The sequence below is a fragment of the Macrotis lagotis genome, chromosome 1, assembly GCF_037893015.1.
Source record: "Macrotis lagotis isolate mMagLag1 chromosome 1, bilby.v1.9.chrom.fasta, whole genome shotgun sequence".
Lineage (NCBI taxonomy): Eukaryota > Metazoa > Chordata > Mammalia > Peramelemorphia > Peramelidae > Macrotis > Macrotis lagotis.
This window is the reverse complement of record NC_133658.1, coordinates 550,488,236-550,504,944: the sequence shown is the minus strand read 5'-3', so window position 1 is coordinate 550,504,944 and position 16,709 is coordinate 550,488,236. Positions and strand designations below refer to the sequence as shown.

Here is a 16,709-nt window from a genome sequence, read left to right as displayed (position 1 = left end):
TGTGAACTTAGATTGTCAAGGGCCAATAGCACAGATTAAAAATTATATTATGGTTGAAGCTGGGAATTTCTCCAAGAATAAGGAGATATGATTTGGTAAGGCTTACAAATGATGTAAGATATATGATTGATTGTCTCCTCTCTCAGGAAGGGAGAGAAGGAAATTGTCCTGGCTGAGTGAGAATCATAGGACAATATCCCTAAGAATGATATAAAATATGTTGTGGCAGGATGCCTGCTGGAAAGCTAAAACTGACTGAGCTGGCAGTATTGAGAAAGATTTTATAAGAAATAAAAGGGTAATGACACATTGAACATGAATACTGAAGGGAATTGTAGACAGACTTTACCTGGACATCTTGAAAATCCATGTCGATCTCCAAAAGTTTACAATTTTAATATAATCATAACTGAAATCAGAGAAGTTTGTTGCTCTCCAAAGTCCCTTATAGATCTGTTATTTGACATGTTTGTGACCCTAAGGAAAACTCTGTCTTTTAGTGAACATTTAAGAAGTACACCTTTTAGGTGTAAGATTGTGTTAGGATAAGAAATGCTCTTTTTAATCAAGAAATTGATAATACAGGGGCAGCTAGGTGGTGCAGTGGATAGAGCACTGACCCTGTAGTCAGGAGTACCTGAGTTCAAATCCAGCCTCAGACACTTAATAATTACCTAGCTGTGTCACCTTGGACAAACCACCTAACCCCATTGCCTTGCAAAAATACCATTAAAAAAAAGAAATTGATAATGCAGATGTTGGTGGAGTGCCTGATAGCACAGGTTGCAGTGTAACAATGGCCAAGTCTAAGATCATACTACCCCACAGTCACTCACGAAAGTGGCACAGAAATAGCATCAAGAAACCTAGGTCACAGAGATACGGGTCTCTGAAAGGTGTTGATTCCAAGTTTCTGAGAAACATGAGATTTGCCAAGAAATACAACAAGAAAGGACTGAAGAAGATGCAGGCCAACAATGTCAAAGCCATCCAGGCCCGAGCAGAGGTTATCAAGGCCCTGAGCACCAAGACCCCCAAGGCCAGTTTCCTCAGGTCCAAGATCCCCAAGGTCAGTGCCCTGTGTGCTGGTCACAGGATGGCCACCAAGTCCAGGTCCTAGGATTGGCATCAAATTTCTGGGCCCCAGAATCACTAAGTCTGACTCTAAGGTTGCCAGAACCACTGACCCTAAGGCTGCCAAGCCCACTGACCCCAAAGCTGTCAAACACACTTGACAAAACGAGTAAGTCTGATTCCAAGGCCTCCAAGTCTGGAGCCAAGGTCACCAAGTCTGATGTTAAGGCTGCTAAGACTGCAGATTCCAAATGCTTCAGGAACAAAGGACTTGTTTAAATCCTAAACCACAGTTTCTACCCCCAGGGAGGGGATGATTATTCACTACTTTGTACAAATAAAGGAAATGGTGAGTCATAAGGAAAAAAAAAGAAATTGATAATACAGTATTTGGAACAAGAAAAAATATACTGTACAATAGCAAAAATATAATTAATACATGGAAAAACATAAAATTAAAGGATACAGCAAAATTCAAATAATTGAGGTTTCAGCATCAATTTCACAAGCAGAAATTCAAATCAACTAGAATAGCACCAAGAATAATGTTATTAAAATTTCACTAAGAAGATCAAAGGCAAGCACCTCCATACCATGAATAAGCTTTCCAGTTGAAATACCAGCACAAGACTGAATTAATAACCTGTATCTCTGATAACTAGTCTCCTTTTGCAATGCTAGATAGAAAATAAAGTTCTAACCATGAAAGTGACCCAGATTAACTCCTAAATGCTTCCTGGATTAAAAGGAGAGGGGGACATCATGATGTATATGATTTAGCTTTGTATGCTTGGCAGACTTCGACCCTAGTTTTCCAGACCAATATCATAATGTGAAGTAAGATTACCTATAATAAGGGAACAATCAGTGTCTTGGAGTGGGGTTAAGGTCAGGATATTTGAGTTTGATAATAACAATGTAATATTCTTAGGAGAGGAATGTGATAAATATTGGGAGACTTTAGGGATAGTGAATAAAACATTGGAATTGTAGTAAAAAAGCCATGGGTTCAAATACTGGTTAAGACAAAAAAGTTTTGTGACCCTAGGCAAGTAATTTAATCTTTCTATTTTCTCACTTGAAAATAAAGGAATTGGTCTAATTATTTTCCAGTTTTAAATCTCTTATCCCCTCACACACCATAGACTAGGATCTGTGATTTGGAAAAATGTATTTTTCTCTATCATACCACAAAATGTACATCATACATTGAAATATCAGTGGGGGGAGCATATAAGAAAAATGTAGGAAGAAAAACATAAGAACGAAAGAGAAAGGGAAAAGGAAGGAAATATAGAAGGAAGGAAGGGAGGAAGGGAGGCAGGAAGGGAGAGAAAGAAGGAGGGAAACCTCAGAGTCAAATTAATGAGTTCAAAAGGAGATATTCTAAGGTTCATATTTCCATGTTACATACAGTTTAAGAGATCAAATAAGTTGCTCTAAATGTAAGTTTTGAAGTTAGAAGTGAAATTTTAAGGCTTAATAAATAACCCTGAAAATTTCATGCCTAGAGATGATAATCAAATTCCTGGGAGTTGATGATATCACCAGGTTCAAAACCACAGAGGGTGAAATAAGCCCAGAAGAAAGACTTGGACTGCACATTACATTAGTGAGAATGTCTTAGATGAATAGTCAATAAATGAGACAAAGAAGCAGATAAGTAGAAAAAGAAACATAGGAATAGTAATTTTTTGGATAACGAAATAAGCAAACTAGAAAATAGTATCATGGAAAAGATGACTATCTACAACATCAGGCTGCAGAAGGTCAAAAATTATATGAAACATTAAAACAGTGTGATGTTTGATAGTTCTGGGAGGGAAAAGAATTATCTATCTGTCTGTCTATCATGCATCCATCTATCATCTATCTATCTATCTATCTATCTATCTATCTATCTATCTATCTATCTATCTATCTATTTAACTCTGGATAGCACATTTACAAAAGAGGAGAGTCAATAAATTGAAGGTGCAATAAAAAAATTAGAAAATAACCTAAACATTGGAAAAAAATCATTAAAATCTTCGAATAACAAACTCTAAAAATTGTCAAGAAAATAAAGGACTGCTTTCTTTTAAAAAGATTCACAAAATCAATCAACTATATTGAAATTTAAATAGAAAAAAGGAAAAGTTCATTTAAATTTCAAAGACCAAAAGAAGTGAGTCCATGACATGGAGTAAATTTTTTAAAATATTTCATTTGTTTTCCAATTATATACAATGATAGTTTCTACCTATCATTTTTTGTAAAACTTTGAATTTCAAAATTTTCCCCCACATTCCCTTCCCTCCACCACCCCCACAGAAGACAGTCTTATAATCATTACATTGTCTCTAAGTTATACCTTAATCAAAATTGAATGTATTGAGAGGAATAAAAAACATATCCTAGAGGAAAAAATAAAATATTGGAGATTGCAAATTTATGTAGTACTACATAAGACAACTTTTTTTTTTTAAATTGAAGGTAGTAGTCTTTGGTCATTGATTTAATTCCACAGTTCTTTTTTCTGAATACCAATGGTATTCTCCATTACAGATACCTACAATCATCCCTAATTATTGAACTGATGGTATGATCAAGTACATTAAGGTTGATCATCACCCCATGTTGCTGTTTTGATGTACAGTGTTGTTTTGGGTCTGCTCAACTCACTCAGCATCAGTTCATGCAAGTCTTTCCAGGCTTCTCTGAAATCCTATCCCTCATGGTTTCTTTTTCTTTTTTTTCTAATCTTCCCTTTTAAGGACCAACATCTGTGTAAAACAATTTTGTCTTTTCAGTTATCTTTTACATTTACCTTTTTGTTTAATTATGCAAGTCTTCAGTCATGTATTTCGTAATTGCATTCTCTGTTCAGTTCTGGTCTATGTGTTAGGAAGTTCTGGAAGTACTGTATTTCATTGAAAATCCATATTTTACCCTGACAGTACATGCTTATTTTTGAAGGGTAATACATTCTGGGTTGAAATCTCATGTTCTAAGCTCTCTTAAATATGTTATTCCAGTTCTTCAGAGCCTTCAATGTTGAGACTAATAGGTCCTGTGTTAATATATGTTCCTTTTGTATTTGAATTGTGTTCTTTTTGCTGTTTACTATATTCTCATTTTATTGAAGTGTTCTGGAATTTGGCTATTTCAGTCCTGGGATCTCTTTCTAGAGGGGTTCTGTGGATGCTTTCAATTGTTATTTTGTTATCTTCTTCTGGTAGGTTGGGGCAGTTTTCCCTTATAATTTCCTGCATGATATTTTCCAGGTTCTTTTGTTGGTCCAGGCTTTCTAGTAATCCAATGATTTGGAGATTGTCTCTTCTAGATCTCTTTTCCAGGTCATTTGTTTTCCCTAGAAGTTACTTTATATTTTATTCAATTTTTTCAGTTTTTTTATTTTGTTTGATGGAATCTTGTAGTCTTGTAGATTCATTAGTTTCTAACTGTTAAATTCTAATTATTAGGATCTTATTTTCTTCAGTTATCTTCTGTGTTTTCTTTTCCACTTTGTTATTTTTTACTTTTAATGGAGTTGATTTGTTTGGTCAACTTGTCACAATTTTCCTGCATGACTTTTATTTTTGTCTCCATTTTTATTCTTCCTCTCTTCTTTGGTTTTTAAATTCTTTTTTAAGCTTTTTGATGAGATTTTGATATTTGAGTCCAATTTATAGACTGCTTTGAAAGTTATCCTGTGAGTAATTTTTTGCTGATTTTTTCTTCTAACATGGTATTGCTGTCATCTTTATCAGTGAAGTATTTTTATATAGTGAATGCTTTTAGCTCCCCCCCCACTTTTTGTCACTGTAGTTTTACTCCTGGGGTATATGAAGTATAGATCCAAGCTTTTACTTTGCTGGAGCTGAGATCTTAATGCTGGCTTTTTGTTGGGCAAGATGTTGTATATGCAGTCCAGGTCTTGCCTTTGCAGTCTAGGTTTTAACTTAACACAGGATTGTTCCCATCCCAGTCCTGTATTTTACCCTGGTGCTCTCAGGGTTCAGTCTTTGAGGTAGGGATCCTCCCTGCTAGCTTGCTATCTAGCTGCTGGATCCACTGTTATTATTAAACAGTTGGGACCTGGATTGCACTGTGGTGAAATGTCTCCTGCTGGCTTTCCCCACTCTCCTGCTCCTGGACTTTACTTCCCCTTTTCCCCCAAAGAGACAGACTTTCAAAGAAGATCCTCCAGGATATCTACAATTAAAAACTTCTTTAAATCTTCTCTTTTTCTTGATGGTATCTGTAGTATGAATGTCAGAGTAGAGGCTTTATTTCCCTCCTGGTTTCTAATAGAACAATAGTGTTCCATAACTAACATACACCAAAATTTATTCAGCCATTCCTCAATTGATAGACATTCACTTGATTTCCAATCCTTTGCTACCACAAACAGAGCTGCTATTATTGTACAAGTAATTTTTAAAACCCTTTTCCATTATCTCTTCAGAGTATAGACCCAGTACTGGTATTGCTGATATTTTCACTGCCCTTCATGCGTAATTTCAAAATGCTTTCCAGAAAGGCTAGGTCAGTTCACCTTTTGACCAACAATGCATTAGAATTTCCAAATCCCTTCCAATATTGATCATTGTCTTTTCTCGTCATATTGACCAGTCTGAGAGGTATGAGGTGGTACCTCAGAGATGCTTTAATTTGCAATTTTCTAAACAGTAATGATAACAATTTTTCATATGACTATGGATTGCTTTGATTTCCAAATTGCTTTTGCATATCTTTTGACCATTTGTCAATTGGGGAATGGTTTGTTTTCTTATAAATATGAATCAGTCCTCAATATATTTTAGAAATGAATCCTTTGTTAAAAATACTTGTAAAAATTGTTTCCCAGTTTACTAAATTTCTTTTGATCTTGGTTACAGTGCTTGTATTAGTGCAAAAACTTTTTAATTTAAAGGAATCAATAATATCTAGTTTGTTTTTAATAATGTTCTCAATCTCTTCCTTGGTCATAAACTTCTTCCTCTTCTTAGAACTAACAGGTAAATTATGTCTAAATCCTGTAACCATTTTGATCTTTTCTTGGTATAGGGTGTGAGATGTCAGTTTAATTCAAGTTTCGGCCAAACTAGCTTCCAATATTCTCAACAGTTTTTGTCAATAAAGAGTTCTTTGGATTTATCAAACTGTAGATTCCTATAATCCTTTCATGCTGTCTCTTTTGCTTCTAGTCTATTTCACTGATCTGTGACTCTATTTTTTAGCTTGTACCAGATGGATTTGAAGACTGGTGCTTTATAATATAATTTTAGATCTTGTAAGAGTAAGTCACCTTCTTTTGTACTTTTTTCATTAAATCTGTTGATATTCTTGACTTTTTGTTTCTCCATATGAATTTTGTTACATTTTTTCTAGCTCATTGAAGAAATTTTTTGGAACTTTAGTAAGGTGCTGATAAAGTAGTTTAATTTAGGTAGAATTGTCAGTTTATATTATATTTGCTCTGCTTAACCATGAGAAGTTGATATTTGCCTATTTATTTAAATCTCATTTCATTTCTGTTAAAAATATTTTATAGTTATTTTCATAGAAGTTTCTGATTCTGCCAAGGCAGGTAGAATCCCAAGTATTTTAAGATTTCTGACGTTACTTTAAATGGGATTTCTCTTTGTAGCTCTTGCTTCTGAATCTTGCTAGTAATATATGGAAATGTTGAGGATATATGAGGGTTTATTATATATTCTGTCACTTTGCTAAAGTTGTTAATTGTTTCTGGAAACTTTGTAGATGATTTTTGGAATTTTTTAGGTATATCATCATGTCATCTGCAAAGAGTGAGAGTTTTGTCTCTTCCTTCCCAATTCTAATTTCTTCAATTGTTTTTCTTCTCTTATTGCTGAAGCTATCATTTCTAACACAATAATGAATAGGAGTGGTATTAGCAGACAACCTTGTTTCACCCCTGATCTTATTTGGAATGTGTCTAACTTACTCCCATTGCATGTAATGGTTCTTGATGGTTTCAGACAGATACTGCTAATCATTCTAAGGAACAATCCATTAATTCCTACACTTTCATGTGGCTTTAGTAGGAATAGGTGCTGTATTTTATCGAAGACATTTTCAACATCTATTGAGATAATCATATGATTTCTGTTAGATTTTTTTATTAATATAGTCAATTATACTAACAGCTTTCGTAATATTGAACCAACCATGCATTCCTGAGATAATTCATTCATGGTCATAGAGTAGTATCCTAGTGATAACTAGCAGTAACTTCTTTGCTAAGATTTCATTTAAGATTTTTGCATCTGTATTCTTTAGGGAAATTGGTTTATCATTTTCTTTCTCTGTTTTGACCCATTCTGGTTTAGATATCAATACCATTTTGCTGCAGAATTCCTTCTTCACCAATTTTTCCAGAAAAGTTTGTATAGAATTGGAAATAATTTTTCCTTAACTGTTTGATAGAATTCACTTGTGAATCCAACTGGCCCTGGAGATTTTTTCTTAAGAAATCTAACAACAGATTATTGAATTTCTTTTTCTGAGATAGGGTTATTTAGATATTTAATTTCCTCTTCATTTAACCTGGGCAACATAATTTTGAGAAATATTCATTCATTTTTCTTAGATTATCAAATTTATTAGCCTACAGTTGGGTAAAATAATTCTGAATTATTACTTTAATTTCCTCCTCATTGGTGGTGACTTCACCTTTTTAATTTATACAACTAGAAATTTGGTTTTCTTCTTTTTTAATCAAATTAAACAAAACAATTTTATTGTTTTTTTTCACAAAACCAACTCTTGCATTTATTTATTAAGTTCAACAATTTTCTTGATTTCCATTTTCTTATTTTATTCTTTCATATTTAGAATTTCCAATTTAGTATTTAATTAGGGATGTTTAATTTGTTCTTTTTTGAAAAATTTTTGGTCACATGCTTAAATCATTGATTTCCTTTTTCTCTATTTTATTTATTTAAACATTTGAAGATATAATATGTCCCCTAATAACTGCCTTGACTTTATTCCATAAGTTTTGTTATGTTGTCTCTTTATTGTCATTATCCTGGATGGAATCATCAATTCTATCTATGATTATTTCTTTGATCCACTCATTCTTTAATATAGGTTATTTAGTTTCCAATTATTTTTTTCTTTCCATGGCCCATTATTGAATGTAATTTTTATTACATTATGATCAGAGAAGGAAGTATTCATAATTTCTGTCTTTCTGCATTTGATTATAAAGTTTTATGCCTAGTACATGATCAATTTTTGTGTAAGTTCCATGTACTGCAGAAAAAAAAAGTATACTCCTATCTATTCCCCATTCAACTTTCTCCAAAGCTCTATCATGTCTAGATTTTCTAACATTCTATTTGCCTCCTTAACTTCCTTGTGATTTATTTTCTGGTTTGAGTTATTTAGATCTGAGAGAGGGAGATTCAGATCTCCAAGAAGTACGATTTTTCTGTCTATGTTTTCCTGTAACTCATTCACCTTTTCCTCTAAAAATTTGAATGCTATACATACATACATACATATTTATTATTAAAATTGTTTCATTGTCTACAGTTCATTTTTGAAGGATATAGTTTCTTTCATTATCTCTTTTTAATGATACTTATTTTTGCAGCTGCATTGGCTGAAATAAGGATTGCTACCCCTGCCTTTTTCAATTCAACTGAAGCAAAGTATATTTGACTCCATCCTCTTACTTTACTCAATATGTATGTCTCTGCTTCAAATGAGTTTCTTATAAGGAGCATGTAGTAGGATTTGGGTTTTTAATCCAGTCAGTTGTTTGCTTATGTTTTATGGGAGAATTCATCCCATTCACATTCAGAGTTATAATTACTAACTCTTTATTGACTTCCATGCTATCTTCCATCTGTTTGCAATTTCCCCTATTTTCACCTTATACATATTCCCCAATATTTTGCTTCTGAATACCACCTTCCTCAGCAAGTTTGCCTGCTTATATCTACCTTCCCTCCCCTTTCTTTCCCCTTTTCCTTTACTCCTTATTCCTTACCTTCCTCCTGTTAGTTCCTCTTTCCTCCTCCCCCTTTGCTCTTTTAATACTTGAGAGGTAAGATTAGTGTGTGTAAATTAATTCTTCATTGAGCCAATCTGATGAGAATAAAATTCAGGCTGTTCTTAACTCCTTCTTTCTTACCCTCTATTATAATATATCCTTTCTACCTCTTCATGAAATGTGATTTACTCCATTCAATCTTTTCCATCTTCCAGGCTCTTTACTGTCCCTCTTCTTAAGGAGATATTCTTTTTTATATCATTCCTTCAGAATCACAGACAATTCATAAATGTCTATTATTTATGGCTAATTTATTCTCTCTAATAGAGTTATAATTCTTGAGAATTATGAAAATCTTTCTTCCAGGTGGGGATAGCCAATTTCAACTTATTTTATTGCCGTTTTTATACTTTTCCATTTCTTACCTCTTCATGTGTCTCTTGAGCCTCCTGTTTGAAGTCCAAATTTCCTATTTAGTTCTGGTCTTTTCATCAAAAAAAGTTGGATCTCTCCTGTTTTGTTGAATGTCCATCTTTCCCCTGGAAGAGAAGGTTCATTTGTGCCTGATGAGGGATTCTTGACTGTATTCCAAGATCCTTTGCCCTTCAGAATATCATATTTCAGACCCTTTGATCCCTTTATGTTGATTCAAGCAGTCCTTGTGTAATCCTTATTGTGGTTCCTTGGTATCTATTATTTTCTTTCTGACTGTTTGCAGTATTTTCTCTTTTATCTGAAAGTTCTGGAATTTGGCCATAATATTCCTTGATGTTTGCCTTTTGGGATGCCTTTCAGGAGGGGATCAATGTATTTTTTTTTTGCAAGGCAAACAGGGTTAAGTGGCTTGCCCAAGGCCACACAGCTAGGCAATTATTAAGTGTCTGAGACCAGATTTGAACTCAGGTACTCCTGACTCCAAGGCCAGTGCTTTATCCACTGCCACCTAGCCGCCCCATACACTACCTCACCTAGCTGCCCCATCCACTACGCCACCTAGCTGCCCCTGTGTATTCTTTCAATAACTGTTTAGCAATCAGTTCTATAATATCAAGGTAGCTTTCCATCACCAATTCCTGAAATATCAATACAGGCTTCTTTTATCCTCATTGTTTTCGGAACACCCTATCATTCTTAAGTAGTCTCTATTTTGAATTTTCTTCTAGTTTTTTAATTTTTTTCAGTTTCATTTAACAGATTCTTGTAGTTTCATGAAGTCATTAGTTTCCACAGATTCGAATCTTTTTGTAGAGAAGGAATTTTCTATTTGCTTAACTGTATTTTCAAAGGATTTGTTTTCTTGTTCAGGGTGTTAATTTTCTCTTGTGTTTCTTTTCCCTATTTTTTCAATTTATTTTTAAATCCCTTTTTGATCTCTTCTAAGAAGTCTTTCTGGACTGGAGATCAATTCATATTCTCCTGAGAAATTCTAGCTCTCTGTGAGTTAGGATCTTTGTCTTTGAGATAACTTGCAATTGACCTGCCCCCAAAAAACTTTTCACTGGACTTTCTTCATTTTCTTATGATCTTCTGTTGTGGGGGGGTTACTCTTTCACCAACATTTGGAACTGAAATGCCTAAAGACTTAGTTCACTGGACTTAGTAACTCCAAGTGGGCCAGTCAGGAGAGGGTGGTCAGAGATTTCCTTTGGAGTGTCTGGGACCTTGAAATTTGGCCCTCTCCCCAGGCCTCACAGGTAGTCCTTCTCTTCCACTTCCTCTGTGGTGCACCAGAGTCTTGTATTTGGAAGTCAAACTTTCAGTTCAGCTCTGGTTGTTTCAAGAGGAAAGTTTGAAATTCCCCTGGTTCATTGAAAGTCCATCTTTTCCCCTGAAAGAGTATGTTCAGTTTTGCATGGTAGTTGATTCTTGGTTGTCAATCAAGACCCTATGCCTTCCCAGAATATCATATTCCATGCCCTAGGAGCCCTTAATGTAGATGCTGCCAGATCCTGTGTAATTCTAACTATGGAGCCTCAGTATTTGAATTGTTTGTTTCTGGCAGCTTTTAGAAATTTCTCTTTGATTTGGTAGTTTTGGAATTTGACTATAATATTCCTGGAAGTTTTTCTTTTGGTATCTCTTTCAGAAGGGGACTGGTGAATTCTCTTGATTTCTATTTTACCCTCTGCTTCTAGGATCTCAGGGTAATTTTGCTGTCTAATTCTTAAAAAAATGAAGTCTAGGCTTTTCTCCACATTGTGGCTTTGAAATAGCATGATAATTTTTAAATTATTTCTCCTGGATCTGTTTTTCAAGTTTGGTTGTTTTTCCAATGAGATATTTCACATTTTATTCTAATTTTTGGCTCTTTTGGAAGTTTTATTTCTTCCTGATTTCTTGCAAAGTCATCAGCTTCCTTCAGTTCCTTTCTGCATTTGAAGGAGTTATTTTATTCAAAGAGCTTTTTTTATTTCCTTTTCCAACTGGCTTTCCAGCTTCTGCGTTTTAAGGCATTCTACTCCGCATTTGCCTTTCTTTTTTACTTTTTTTCCATTAGGCCTAAACTTGTTTTTAGCATATTATTTTCTTCAGTATTTTTTGTATATCTTTCACTTGTTTAGGTTTTCATGATTTTTCTACATTTCTCTCATTTCTCCTCCCAAGTTTTCCTCCATCTCCTTTAATTGTTTTTCAAAGGCTTTTTTGCGCTTATCTATAGTCTGAGCCCATTTTCTATATCTCTTGGAGCTTTTGGATATGGAAGCTTCAGTTTTGTCATCAATAATTCTCTATGGTCAGATTCTTCTTTTTCTGGTATTTACTCATTTCCTCATCCCAATACAGCACTTCCAATGTTTTGGGGCTTTTTTTGGGGGGGGCACCCCACTGGGACCTTTATTCCTCCAAGTTCTTATGCTCTCTAGCCTGTGCTTTTATATATAGGTGGCTCCTGTACTTCCCTCTCTACCCTGGGGCTATATGGAGGAATCCTGCTTTCTTAGTATGGATACTCAAATTGCAATATCTGAGTGAAGGTAAACAGCAGAGTTCTGCCCAAGGGAGATCAGAGAAATCTCCGCAGACTTCCCTTATGGTCTCCAGGGTTGCAGGCTACTTTCTCCTGATTCTCATTGCAGATTCTTTGGCTGGTGCTCCTCACTCCACAATCATTCTGGTGGAGCAGAGTTCTCTCACTTCCCCTTCAAGCTATTGCTGATGATCTCTGGGCTGTGCCGGGCTGAGCTGGGCTGCTCTGTGTTACTCTGTTTTGGGCTTTTTTTCTAACCCCCAATCCTGGGGAAACACACCTTTCCTGCAGAACTTTTAAGGGAAAATGTTTCACTCAGTCTTTCTGTGGGTTCTGCCACTCTAAATTTTGACTAGAGCCATCATTTGTTTTGGGTTTTTTTTTTTTTTTTTTGGAGTTTGGGCAGACTGAGTTCCTGGGAAATGCTGCCATCACACTATCATCTTGGCTCCAACACCCACTTTGTATCAATTTTAACAAGTAATTTTAATTTGTTCCATTTCATGTTCTTTCATTGGCTAGTACATAATGGATTTTTCTTATTTTATGCTTTCAGTATAGTATATTTTAGACATTTTTCTTTTATTCATGTTGAAAGTCTTCCAAGAATGTATTTTATAATTATATTGTGTATGAACATATCTACATAAACACATCCACTGTGTGTAATTATGACTAAGCTAGATTTACAGCAAAGATTCAAGGATAGGTCAAAATTAGAATAATATTCAATGAGAAATGGTTAAATACATAAATTAAATTGATTTTATTAATAAAATTCAAGAACTCTTCTTTAATAAGATAAAAAGTTTCTCTCTAAAACCTGCAAGTATTACATACAATAGCAGAATGCCTTAAGCTTTTCCAGTAAATATACACATTAAAAACTCAGCTGGGTGGTATAGTCAAAAGAACACCTGGCCTGGAGTCAGGAAGGTTTGAGTTCAAATGTGAGTAAATCATTTAAACATATTTGCCTCATTTTTAATGAATTTCCTCATTGTAAATGAGTTAGAGAAGTGAATAGAAAACCACTCCAGTGTCTTTGTCAAGACAACCTCAAGTCCAGTTTTGAAGATAGACCTGATTGAAACAACTGAATAAGAGCAATACAGGTAAAAGAGAAAATATTGCCTTTCCTTGATACTATTTGAAATTCTTCTGGAAATGCTAGTTATAGCAATAAGCAAGTTGAAGAAATTAAATGTATAAACACAAGACAAAATTACTACTATTTTCAAACATAATGTCTTACTTAGAAAATGTCAGAGAATCAATAATGAAATTAATTAAGAAAAAATTTCTATTAAAATGTCATTTTTTAAATTGACAAGATCATCATCATTTTAAATTGACAAGATCATTTCTCTTTAATACTAACTGGCTTGGTGGCATAGTGGATAAAGCACCAGCCTTGGAGTCAGGAGTACCTGGGTTCAAATCCGGTCGGAGACACTTAATAATTACTTAGCTGTGTGGCCTTGGGCAAGCCCCTTAAACCCGTTTGCCTTGCAAAAAACTAAAAATAAATACTAACTGGGAAGAACTAATAAGGAAATATAATTTATTTTAATAATATATAATCTGGGGGTTAACCCATGCAGACACAAGATTTATATAAAAACAAATCAGAATTATTCTTTACAGATATAAAAATCAAATAACGAGAGAGCTTTAGGGTGAAAACACAGCTATATGATTAAAAATAACTATGTTCTCAAAATAACGTATAAATTTAGTACTCTAACGATTGACCAAAGGTTCATAAAGACCTTTGATAAAAATTTTTCTAAATTCATTTTAAGCAACAAAATATCCAGAATGTGAAAGAAAAACATAAACAAAATAGTGGAATTGGAGAAAGTATAAATTTTTTTAGATTGAAAATTAAAGTAAAGAGCAATAGCTTTCAATTATTTGGTATATTTTGAAAACAACAAAGTATATCAATAGAGTTAGATAATCAAGACAAGTAAAAGAAGATAATGTGTGAAGATTTGATTAACTCAGAAACATCAGTTATTCATGGAAAGACTCTGACAAGAACAACTCAAAAATCATGATGTCAGTATGGTTTATTTTAGTTTGTGATAGCATTTTGTACCATGTAGTGCAGCAAATTCCAAAGAGATGAATCACCCAAATAGAAATATATAAGTACATAGAAATGTGTATAAATATATATATATATATAATATGTACATATATATGTTTATATATGTAATTATATATATATATATATATGTATATGTTTGTGTGACAGAGGGACAGAGAAACAGAGAAAGAAGCAGAGAGAGAAAAAGGAAGAATGAGAGATAATTCATTTTAGAAGAAGATCTCAACATCAGGGAAGTGATGCCATTACAAGCATGTGAATTGGATTTGAGTGAGGGGGAAGCAGTGACTGTGCTAAATCACCAGCTTCAATTTCTCCTCCAGGACCATTTGGGTCCAGTGACCAGAAACAGATCAGGACAACTGGAGATGGCCTTGGATGTGATGCAATCAGGGTTACGTGACTTGTCCAAGGATACACATCTAGAATGAGTCAAGTGTCTAAGACTGAATATATACAATGTGTGTGTGTGTGTGTGTGTGTGTGTGTGTGTGTGTCTGTGTAGAGAGATAGACACAGAAAGAGACAGAGACAAGACAGAGAGAGATAGAGAGGGGGTGAAAGAAACAGCAGAGAAAGACAGAGACAGAGAGAATATGAAGAGGCACCTTTCATTATTATTAGGATCATAAAAAATAGCCAATCTCAATTTCACAAACTTAAGAAGATGTTTTTAAATGTTCAAAATTAACTGACTTGTTAGAAAACATTCATTAAATGTCTACCGTGTGTCAGGCACTGTGCTAAGCACTGAGGATGCATATAAAAAAGAAAGACAGTCATGGCCTTCAAGGAGCTTACCATATAATCGGGAAAAGGAGAGACTACATACAAAAGATAACTGAAAAAGAGATATGGGGAGAAGGGAGAAGGGCTAAGATGATGTACTACTTTACAGAGTAGTACAGTTGGAAAAAAATGATGAAATGGCTCTTCTGTGTCCTTTTTAAATGATGGTTTGGAGAGAAACTCTTTGCTTCACCTTCTGGCTCTCCATTCAAAAAGTATTGAGGGTACTGATAAGGAGTGAGTCACAAAATTATATGCAGTCTCCAGATGATGAGGCTGCAATGAGGACAGACGTTCAAAAATTTTGAAATCAAAAAAGGTGCTTCCAAGGACAAAATGTATTTAAATCAAACTGATTTAATTTAACTTTTTTAAATCCATGTTTCAAGGGAGAATTAAAAATTGCATAAGATTAGTTAATAGTCACTATCTAATAGATAAATAGAAAAAATGTATTTGAACACCTTTGTAAAGAAGAAAGTAAAATTTATCAATAATCACATGAAATATTTCTTTAATCATTAAGAAGGTAAATGTTAATTAAAACATCTCTATGACCTCAGATCATTAAAGATGTTCAAAATTAAAAGAGTTAATATTAATATTGAATGATTTCCTGAAATAAAGGAACACCAATATGCCATTGGGAGTGTCATTAAATTGGCACAACCATTCTGGAAATCTCCTTGGAATTTTATGAGCAAAGTCATGTCATATCTTTTGACCTCGAGATTAAAATAAATGGCATATTCTCTAAGAATTAAATGACAGTGAATAAGCAATATATAGAAAAATAATCATAGAAGCACTTATTGTGTTAGAGAAAAAGTGGAATAGTTAACCAAATTTTGTTATATGAATTAAATAGAATATTATTAGCTAGTATATATTGATATATGATTTTGAAGATGAGATATGATAAAATGAAGAAAGGTGCATAAAAATTTATGTGCAATGACAATAATGGATATATAAATAACATTAAAAAGAGATTGATCTTTCAATATTTTTAATCAATATTCTTAAGTCCCAGGAAATCTATCAGAAAGTACAAATTCCTCCTTTCATTAGATTAGAATCTGAGTGTGGAACATATTGTCCTGTCTCGTGTGTTCATTATGTTGCTTTGATTAAAAACAAACAAACAAACAAAAGAAAATAATTTATTACAAGGAACATATTATTAACAGATGTGTTTTAGATGAGAGGCATGCTGTAAATAAATTAAAAGACAAAATATACTTAGTTGCCAGCCTTGTAGTGATGATATTTTCTGTAATTAAATTTGCTGTTATTTATTTGTTTGATTTTGGTATAAAGAAATATGTTATCCTTGGGCCTCTATTTGAAAGCTATAGAACTAAATAAAAGCTACTAATAGCCCATTTGTAATGTGTTTTATACATATAATTTCTTTGGATACACAGAACAATTCTATGAGAGATTTAAAAATGATAATCAATAATAATAAAGCATCACCAGTGATAAGAATAAGGAAGAAATAATTGACAGACAATTAAAGATATTGCTATGTCTCCAAAATGAATTTGAAATTTTAAATGACTTGTTTGCAGAGCTAAAGGAAGAGACATGGTCAAGAAAATAAACATTAAATTATGTTAGGAAAATGGAAGCATAGAGTGAGCTGTTTTGCATGATATTGCAAGCAAGAATATAGGTTTCTCTTAGGCTTAAAGAAAATAAACTAAGATTTATTTTATTAATGGTTTAATTAATTAATTGTTTAATTT

General features: G+C 33.6%; 1 pseudogene; it reads left to right on the top strand.

Moving 5' to 3' along the window:
- The first annotated feature begins 796 nt into the window (after positions 1-796).
- Positions 797-1,353, top strand: LOC141505316 (large ribosomal subunit protein eL29 pseudogene; annotated as a pseudogene).
- The last annotated feature ends 15,356 nt before the right edge of the window (positions 1,354-16,709 follow it).